This window comes from Clarias gariepinus, chromosome 3 (genome assembly GCF_024256425.1).
Source record: "Clarias gariepinus isolate MV-2021 ecotype Netherlands chromosome 3, CGAR_prim_01v2, whole genome shotgun sequence".
NCBI lineage: Eukaryota > Metazoa > Chordata > Actinopteri > Siluriformes > Clariidae > Clarias > Clarias gariepinus.
In genome coordinates this window covers 12206844-12217374 of record NC_071102.1, presented here as the reverse complement: position 1 = coordinate 12217374, position 10531 = coordinate 12206844, and positions in this window count along the sequence as shown.

Below are 10531 nucleotides of genomic sequence, written 5' to 3'. Positions count from 1 at the left end.
TTTTCTTCCACCCTTCTCTCTTTCTCTACTATACAACTGGCAGGATTGACCACTGATCACTACAATCACACCCTCTGGCCGCGGAGGCTCCCTTCCCCTGCGTGGCCCAAGTCTCTGCTTTCTGCACTGTAAATCCTGATGCAATGGCTTGCAGGTGTCAGCGTTAAAAAAAAAACGCTTGCTCTGGCCCTCCCTGCAGCCCGACCGCAGCTGGCCTTCTCTTTTTGCCAGTTAATGCTTTGCTATTTGTTTTGCTTTTGCAATCCCCCCTTCTCCCTTTCTCTCGCTGACCATGTTTCTCAATGTCTCTCTTCCACATCGAATACATACTTATTTTCGCTTTCCCTCTTGTTCTCACACTGCATGCCATTCCGGCTTTAGTACCAGGCCAGGAATGGGGGCAGACCATAGCACAGGGCATGGGAATCACTGGGCCCTGAATAATCCTGTCAGGATGGAAAACTAGTGCACATAGTATAAGATTGTGTGGGGTTTTAGTTGCTCTACAAGTTTCTAACTTTCTAACTCCATGATCATTTCTGATTTTATTTCTTTCTACATTGTAAAGCAATGCTGAAGCATCCAAAATGTGCAATACTCCCCTCTGAACAGTTAATGTTGAGACGCATCTGCTACTCATGATCTGTAAAGCCTTTATAACGGCTCTAAACTAATCCCTACCATGTTTGTTAATTAGTGATTTCTGAGGCTGGTAACTCTAAATAAACTTTTAATCTGCAGCAAAGTTAAGTTGTGTTCTTGCTTTCCTGGGTTGGTCTTCATGAGAGCCAGTTTCATTATGGTGCTTGATGGGTTTTGCAAATGCACTTGACAATTCTGTTTTTGCAAGAACTATTCCAGAAAGGCTGAACCTTGTGCCATAAAATAACAACTGAATGTTGTTGTTGTTGTTGTTGTTACATAATTACCTAATTCCATATGTGTTACTTCATAGTTTTGAAATCCCCAGTATTGTTGTAGAATGTAGAAAATAAATTACTAAACAAAAACAAAGAAATTTTGAACGTTTTACCCTGTCAGCTGACACGTGTATTTAAAATTCCCATTTTCTGACCATAGTAGGACCTCCGTTCAACATACAAACATGCATGCATACACTACTTACAATTTGGGAACACTATTTAGCCTCATCTGCAAGTGTTTGGACTGTGGGAGGAAACCGGAGTAACCGGAAGAAAACCCACCAAGCACGAAGAGAACATGCAAACTCCATGCCTACAGACACATAGGCAGGAATTGAACCTCAACCTTAGAGGTACGAGGTGACAGTGCTAGCCACTAAGCCACCATGCCACCACACACCCTTTGAATTACAAATTTAAAAAAAGTTTTTTATACTTGATATTCACAGAAAATATTTTGTTAAATTTTATAGCAAGCGCACTGACCAGAATGCCTTCTGGCTGCTATTACTTGTAAGCTTCAGGAAATAAAGGGGGCTAGGACTGACTGGTTAAAAAAAAAAATAAATAAATAAAAACATAACTGTTGCCTCAGAAAGTTTATTAAATTTTATTATTAAAATATTTTATATATTCAGTTATGCTGTTTACTTACTCATGCAGTCTAGCGAAAAGGATGCTACATAGTTTCAAAAGCAGCTATGCTAAGAAGCTAGTTAAGCTATGGTATGTTATTGCTAATGCAAAGCAATGTAGCATGTTATTAGCCAATGTTACACACATGATTAGTCAAAGTCACAGAACAAATGTTACTGACCATTAATTATTTAATTCAGTTAAGTGTGTGTGTGTGTGTGTGTGTGTGTGTGTGTCTTTTAAACAATCCTAATGTTTGTGTTAGCTCTTGTCCATGTCACTTTTAGTAACTGGGGGTAACCATACTGCTAAGCACTAACTAGGCACAATGCCATACTCTAATTCCATTACTACTTCATTTTAAATCTATTGCCTCCACATCTAAATCCTAAAACTGTCACCAAACTGTACTAATACCTGTTTATTCAGGCATAAAACAGGTTGTGATTGAGTGAGCCAGGGTGGAAAGAGACAGGAAGAGTCAGCCAAATCTCCGCAAGGAAAACCTCAGGATTAAGCCGAGCCATTTCTGACAGAAGCCCCCATGCTGTGAGAAAGAGTCTCTCTCTCGTCCCTCCCTCCTCTCTGAAGTGCCTGTCAAGAGCTTCTCTGCTGTCACAAAGTGAAAGAGAGGGAAAGCGAGCAGCTCTAAGCAGACATGAGAAAGAAAAAAAAGAAGAAAAAAAGAGACGGCCAGTTCTGAGGACTGATTTTTAAGTGCATGACTGCGAAACAACAATAGAGTCTGTCTAGCCATTCCGGGCGCTCACATCTCGGTCCTGCTGAAGTGACAATCGGCAGGCGTGTGAGATTTAAAGGCATAAAAGGCTGTCAAAACACAGGTGCAGGAGTCTGAGGATGCCTCTGGGGAAGCAATTGAAGATGAAGTTGCTGGAGACATTAGTGAGGAAAAACAGCTCAATGATGTTCAAGGAACACGTGAACACACATGTGCATCCTAGGATAGCGCTGTGATCCTGTACTCTAGAGTAGAGTAAAATATTAAGGTTATACAACAAAAAGTAGACAATTGCAGTTGTCAGCTAATGACAGCTAGTTAGCAATGGGAGCTCATGCATAGGGGCAAGTGGGGCAGAGCTGCATAATTTATAAAAACCCTTCAACAACTGTTTATATATATATATAAGCTGGGTGGAAATACACTATAGACAAAAATATTTGGCCAAACCTGCTAATTATTGAATTCAGGTGTTTCAATCAGGCCCCTTATCCCCAGTGAAGGACAATTTTAATGCTTCAGCATAAAAAGACATGACTGTGCCCAGTGCGCAAAGCGAGAACTATAAACACCTTGTTTGATCAGTTTGGTGAGGAAGAACTTGACTGGCCCTAACACCGAGCCCTGTGACCTCAACCCTATCAAACACCTTTGAGTTAAACTGGAACAGAGATTGCAAGGCAAGCCTTCTCATCCAACATCAGTGTCTGTAAATGCTCTAGACAATAAATGGGCACAAATTCCAACAGAAACACCTCAAAATCTTGTGAACAGCCTTCCAAGAAGAGTGGATGCTGTAAAAAGGGGCCCAACTCCATACTGAAGTATTTGTCTATGTATATATGTCATTGTAGGTTTGGCCAAATAAGTTTGTCCATATAGTGTATCATAGAACCCCTGCCAGGATTTTACAACAAATTGTTTAAGTTAAAATATTCTGCAGCTGGAAATTCTTATTTGATAGCAAAATTAAATGTCTTTAAATAAAAACAATGTATATTAAGTTCACTTGCTAGTTTCACTTGTTAATAATGTACCATACAGCTATCTATACAGATATGGAGTTATATTTACACCTCATTCCTATGTAGAAAAACTTACACTTAAATTGTATTGCTCTGGATCAAACTCTCATTTTTTCATACTGTCTTAACACAACTCAACTTGCCACATTGTGACAAATATAACACAAAACCAGCTAATCAGAAACTGTATCAAAGTAAATTATGATTGGCTGAAAGGGAAGCAATCAGAATCAGAGACAAATATAATCGGATTTAAATTCATCCATATTCAGTTTTTATTTGTATAGTGCTTTTAAAAAGTGACATTGTCGCAAAGCAGCTTTACACAATGATAAGATATATAATATACAATATAATGCCATACACAGACAGCTAACATTTCTTTAACAAGCAGTTTGCTATTCTATTATAATAATAATAGTGTGAAATCCAAAACCAAAAAGCAGTTGACATAAAGATATTTTCATATTAGATAAATACAGTATTAGACCTAGTTGTTACAACACCTTCCTCTGAATTTCTTCTTTAAATATTTTCTGCATTTATGCTCTGTTTTTGTTCACACCATGTCTGAAGGCTGTAAATTCTTTTCTGTACAAAAGAAAAAAATATGTTTGAAATGTAGTAGTTTAGAAATGTTCTCTAAGCTCTTCCCAGTAAGAAATCTAGATTTATGAATGTACAAATTGGAAATGCCAGATGAAACTGTATACCATGGTGAAATATCCTGCACTTGCATTTTAGAACCTGATTAGATTTTCTATTACATAATAACACATGCTCGAGTATTTTTACTCAGTACTGCTTTCTTAAACGATTCCTGTCAAACATGTTTTTTTACCTTTCTGTTGGATTATATACAGTAATTATTAAAACATTTTGCATTATTATACAAACTTTTTTATGCTTAAGGTCAAATCACAGACTTATGAATAAATAAATTAAAACTTTTCCTTTTCAATTATAATCTGAATTGCAATCAGAAGTTTATGAAAGTTTGGATACGATTATCTCAGAGCAGAATATGGATTCAGTTTTTACAATAAATTAAATTTAAACATCAGACTTATTATAATAATGGGCAACTACTAAAGAAAAATTCTAGAGAAACAGATTTTAAACACACTTATCATCCTGGCCTCAAATTTGGACATTTATGGCAATTAAAGGAGGGATTTACTAAGGAAGCCAGAGGAAGCCACTTCACTCCTACGGGAATCTGTACTTGTTTGGTATCTGTGCAAATAAAGCCAAATACTTTGAGAATGAGACAGAACAGCCGTCTTATGATGAATGGAACGATCATAGTGAAAAAAAAGAATGCTAAAGAGGACACAGGAAATAAGAGGAAAGGAAAGACCAGAATTCGCCTTTTGTCTTGAATTTGTCTCTCCTCCATATGCTCTGTTTTATATTACTCTGAACTGTGGCACCTGTAAAGGCAAGTATTACCAGCCGAAGGCTACGAGCACTTGCCAGACTGTAATGCATTCTTCATTTCTCATGGTCCTGTGTGTAATTTTATTTCATTTTTTCACATTGGCATCGAACAGAAAAGCACAGGAAGGCAAACATCCCATATGCATTTTGTTAGAAATCTGGGCAAACACCCCGTGAGTCACTCCTGACCCCAAGTTACAAAAACGCCTTGACATTTGTTATACACTTTCCCCATTTAAAATTGCTACATTTAGAAATACTACACTTTGCCTACAGATCCACACATAATATTAATAGACGAGAAGATAATCGATGCATTTCAATAAAAGGCAGCTAAGGAGATAACAGTCAGTTAACAGCCAACTTTCACTCTGATATAGTATATACATCAATTCTCTGAATTCAACTTTCTCTTTAGTTGTTTACATAAATTGTCAGAAGCAATTTGTGGTTATATGAACTTTAGAGAAGATGTTCTCACAGCATATGAAGCTAGACTTGAGTTCTCAGGTTGCAGTTAGAAATCTGATTAAAGGTCAAATCACAACAAATGCTTTAAGTTATTATTATTTTTTAATGCTTATACACAAAGGATACACTTTTATTTGTAACTAGCAAAGGTGCTGGACTTCAATTCTAATATATAGAATATCCAGATGCAGATTAAGATCCATGATGAGCAATTCATAGGTGGCAAAGGTAACTAAAATCTCCTCATATTTCATTAGCGTATGGAATCATTATGGAGGTGTAAGGGAGTAAAGGCAAACAGTGTCACAGTGAGCATGTGGTTAAGAATGTTCAGGGTGAGCATATGCCCTGAGAGGAGCACTTGGGAGTTTTCATGATTACAGCAGCAGTTTTTTTTTTTTAGAATGTGCAGAATCTATGGTATTTCGCATGAGTAACAAGAATAAAAAACACAAAAGTGTTAGCTGTCTCATGGGTTTTCGTCATTGCATTCTAGTTAGAGCTAATCCAACTTCAGTTGTCCCCAGTGTCACTGTCGTACAGATGGGTGTTAGCTTTCTCAATGAAAAAAAAAAAATACAGTATGTTGTCATGTCAGTGGCACGTGCATAACGTGTGCGGTGCAAATCGGGTGGAAGGACATCAGGCACTGTCCATGTAAAGCAGACACAGCGCTTGTGCAACTCATCTGGTGTGAATTCAAGGTTAAGCCAGCTGTACACTAGACAAATTTCAGCCAGATTTTGCTGTCACAGACGAAAAAATCACACATCATAAAAGAATTATTTGTTCATGTCTTATCGCCGGACACATAGTGTGACATGCCACTGTAATAATACGCGGCCAAAAATCTGTTTTTCGCAAAGAAATCGGATTCAAATCTCAAAGCATGACTACTGCTACGATTAGATATAATGCTTGTCTTAAAGTCACCAATAAAAAGACAATACAGGATTAAGCAAAACTCCCAACATAATAATGAACAGGAAAAAAAATTCCCACAACATTAAGCTCACTTTAAAATTTTCCTTTTATGCGACCATATTATCGGAACAAGCCTTGATCATGTTGATTGATGATGGAAGCATAGAACATAGCAATTTGCTTTAATTGCAGGTTTACTCTTAGAGGATCTTCATCATATCATCCGACATGGAAAATGCGTTATCGCACAATACGGTATCGGGCCAAGTTTTTTTGGAATTATGTCTTACAGCATGACAAGTAATAATCCTAAAAGACCATTATAAATGCTCAGTCAAAAACTGGCAGAAGTTTGTATTTTCACCCTTACCCGATTGTAACATCGACTGTATACAATGGATGAAGATCAACTGCTGCATCCCCTCCCACACTGAAAGAAGATAAAGAGCTGGGTCACTCCCTACACTCCACATTTTTATGATGAAGTTTTAGAAATATCTTTTATTTCAAGAAATAAACAACTGGATAGAAAACTCCAACACACCCATATGATACGCAACCTGATCAAGTTAGGAAGCACCTAGGGATATAGCAAGACACACACACACACACACATACACACACAATCAAAAACACCAGGGCTCAGCATTCACAGCGCTGATCTGGCACGAGTACAACATTACAGCACATAAACAGGCACTGTATTGAGGCCCCACAATCGTTTTGCACTCTTTTACTGTTGATGTAGGACAAATGGCCAAAACAGCAAAGTTTAATGGTCTGAGACTCTATTCACAACCTCCAAAATGCTTCGCAACACCACTCACTGTAACAATGCTTTAAATATTTAGGTATTGCAATTAAAGCAAATGACGTTGACCTTCAGCTTGTCCTTCAAATCCCCTCTTGGTCCTGGCCTGCCCACCTCCCTAGCACCTGGAACGCAGTAACATGAGCAGGCCGTAATGATATTTGACATTTCGGTGGTTGCATTTCATGACTCTTTAAATGAAGTTAGCACTGTGCTATTTGGAACGGCTGGCACTATTCCCTGAGTAGCTGCTAATTCACACTCCTGGCGCTTGTCAGTTGGTGCATTCACTAATGAGGAAGCATGATTTCACATGAATAGCATGAATATAATCGAAGCCAGCATTACTTCGGATTCATCAAGGCTCACTCGGCGACAGCTATAGATTGACCTCATGTACACATGTACCAAGCTGAGCAGCCCTGTTGTTTGCGACGGCTACTTGGGAACCGGAACGAATTTTTCAGACGGCTATTCTATCATTATGCGCGGATCTTGTCTCTGGCGCTTATACACCGACCAGCTCAAACATAAGGAATGAACATTCTCCCCAGCAGCTGTCCAGAAAAAGGGCCTCCAATAATACAAGAGAGGAAAATAATAGACAAAAGCACATTGTTGTTACAGTAATTCCGAATATAAGAATGTGCATTTTCCTGCTCATTATGGCCATGCTGCTGGGCAAGCGGCTTTGCTTTTCCTCCCCCGCCGTGCCCTGGCATCCCAGAGCATCCCTGCTGGGGCGGCTTCCTTGCCGTGATGAGTTTTTGACAGGCCTCAGCATTGCCTGTGCCAGCCCAGACGTAGCAGGATGGCAGCTTCTTGGCCGTCGCCGGACTCCGAAAACCACAATCCAATTTCTTTCTCTCTCCTCTTAAGCACATGAGGAGAGAATGCGTGTTCTCATGATCATTATCCAAAGATCTTAGAGTTAGCTCGGGTGCAGATGATGACTATAGTTGTATATTCCATGGACTGGGAAGAGCTGCAGATAAGAGATCGCATGATCTGATGTACCCTCCAGACGCTGTCCTGTCAATTATTCCAATCATTATAATTAAAGATAACAGCAAGGGAGATTAATTAATAAAGAACAATTTCCTTTCTTACTAGAAATCTTATAAACGTTTTATGAAAGATTGTTTGTGGTAATAAATGTCTACAGATTATGTGGTTGAAGAACTTTGGCTCTGTCACGAAAAACATTTCAGACACGTCAGAAAGGGTTTAATAAAATCCAGCAATTCATTCTTTCCTTCACACAGTGTCACTAAGCGCTTTATCCTGATCAGGATTTCAGTGAACCATGTGTGTGAAGCATGGACACACCCTGGTGTGCTAACCAGTTGATTGCAGTCATTCAAACTTGGTTGATTTAAGGATGATTTTAATGAAACCAATGGCATGTTGATGGAAGGATGGAGGGAACGGGATAACATAGAGGGACTGAACATGCAGAACCACCATAGACAGAATCCTGAGCTCAGTATTGCACTGAAAACCAACATATTTAACTTGACAGGGATAAAATCTTAAAATTTCTAGGTGCGCACAATAAACCTTTAGACAATCTTTAAAAAAAAAAAAAAAAAGAAGTCCGTGGAGGACTGTACCATAACCTTACCTGCTTAAAGCAACCTGAGAAATGCAGTGTTATGTGTAGGTTTAATGTTTGTCTTACATAAAAGTTTTAAAGAACAGACTGATCTTCATCTCAAGCCCTGAACACACCTTGCTTTCTAAAGCAGTCTCCATTCAGGCATGAAAATCAAGCTACTGCTGCCATCTCCTGTCTCTACATGCCAGTTAAACACTTTTATTAAAGCTATCTAAAACAAGGCAGAATCCAGAGCCATTACATGGACAAGCATATCGATTTGGCAACATTAGAGCCGCAAGTCAAATGTAATAACAAACTTTTGCGGAAGAAGTGAATATTAGTGCAAACTGTACTACTAAAATTGATCACAGGACACAAATCCTGTACTTGAGTAAAAAATGGAGATCCCCTGGGTAAAATAGTACTCAATTAAAAGTCCTCCACCTACTTGAACAAAAGTCCGTTAAACTTATCAAAAGTAGTGAGCTTGCATTAGCTCACTGTAGCCTTTCATAAAAATCTCTGTCTCCTTCTTTGTGTGTGTGTGTGAGAGAGAAAGAAAGAGAAAGAAACCACTGGGAATGTGCTGATTTGTTGCTATCTCCGGTTCTATTTTCAAATACCTGCTACGTGATTAGGGAAGGCAAATCATGCAAGTTTGTGTAATAGCCAGCAGGTAGCTGCTTTAAATACTACACAACACTCTGTTTATTTAAAAATGCAGAAAAGCTGCCACTGTTGGGCCCTTGAGCAAGGCCCTTAACCCTTAACTGCTCATATGTGTAATGAGAAAATGTAAATCACCTAAACACCATAAATGTAAATGTAACTTCATCCTCTGCTTATCTGCCTGTGAGTGGAAGAAGACTGATGTGAAATAATATTAATGCACAATAACAACAGTAAAGTACAATCCGCTCTGAAAGCAATGGAATGGCAATGGCAATTCACTTGTTTTTGTGTTTGAGATCAAAAACTGAATACAAGTCCATAGATTGCATTGGCTCACATTCACTACTGCTGCACAGTAAATATTGGCATATGGAATTACTTAACCGCAAATGGCTAAAATTTATTACAGGTAATATACACATCACCTGTAATTTATGTAGAGTTTGTCCATAATTTCAGTGCAACAATAGAATTAGCTTCCAGAACTGCCTGAACTTACGAAAAACTTCTGATCATTTTAAAAGATAACAGCACATTTTTCCAAATTGTGTCCACGACTATCTGATATCTGATTCATCTGATATTGACTCAGTGTCTGTCTGCACACTATGGCTTCCATTCATTGCTATTACAACATTGGCACTTACAATTCCAAAGGAGAAACGTGCAATATGCAAAGTTTATGAAGTCACCATCTAATGTCCACATGTCCTAGCTGTCCACAGGTTTCAGCATGGACACTCTGTTCTGTGGCTACACAGCCTCATGCACAGTAAGCTGGGTGTTCTGAAACCTTTTTATCATAGCCATCATTAATTTTTTCAGCATGATATTCTACAGCAGCTCACATCAATGAGTCTGCCATGACCATATTGCTCGTTTACTGACTGTCCTAGCTTGAATCACTTCAGAACAAACAAACCCCTGCATATCAGAAACATCCCATTAGATCTGATGTTTTGGAGATACTCCATTACAGCATATATCTAAATATCAGATATCAGAGCCAAATCATGATGTTTAGACAGTTGGTTCAGAGCATCTCCGTCCCAGATCTACATACTCTGAACCAACTGTTTAACCATCACATTGCTTCAATCCTTTGGCCATTTTTCCTGCTTCCAACATCAACTTCGAGCACTGACGGTTGATATTGTTGCCTAATCTATCCTACCCCTTGACAGCTGCCTTTGTGGCTATGACTGGATCAAATGTCTAGATCTATAGACATTGTTCCTGACATGACTTTTTTGTTGTTGTTTTTTTTATTCCATTTTCAGACCTGAGATG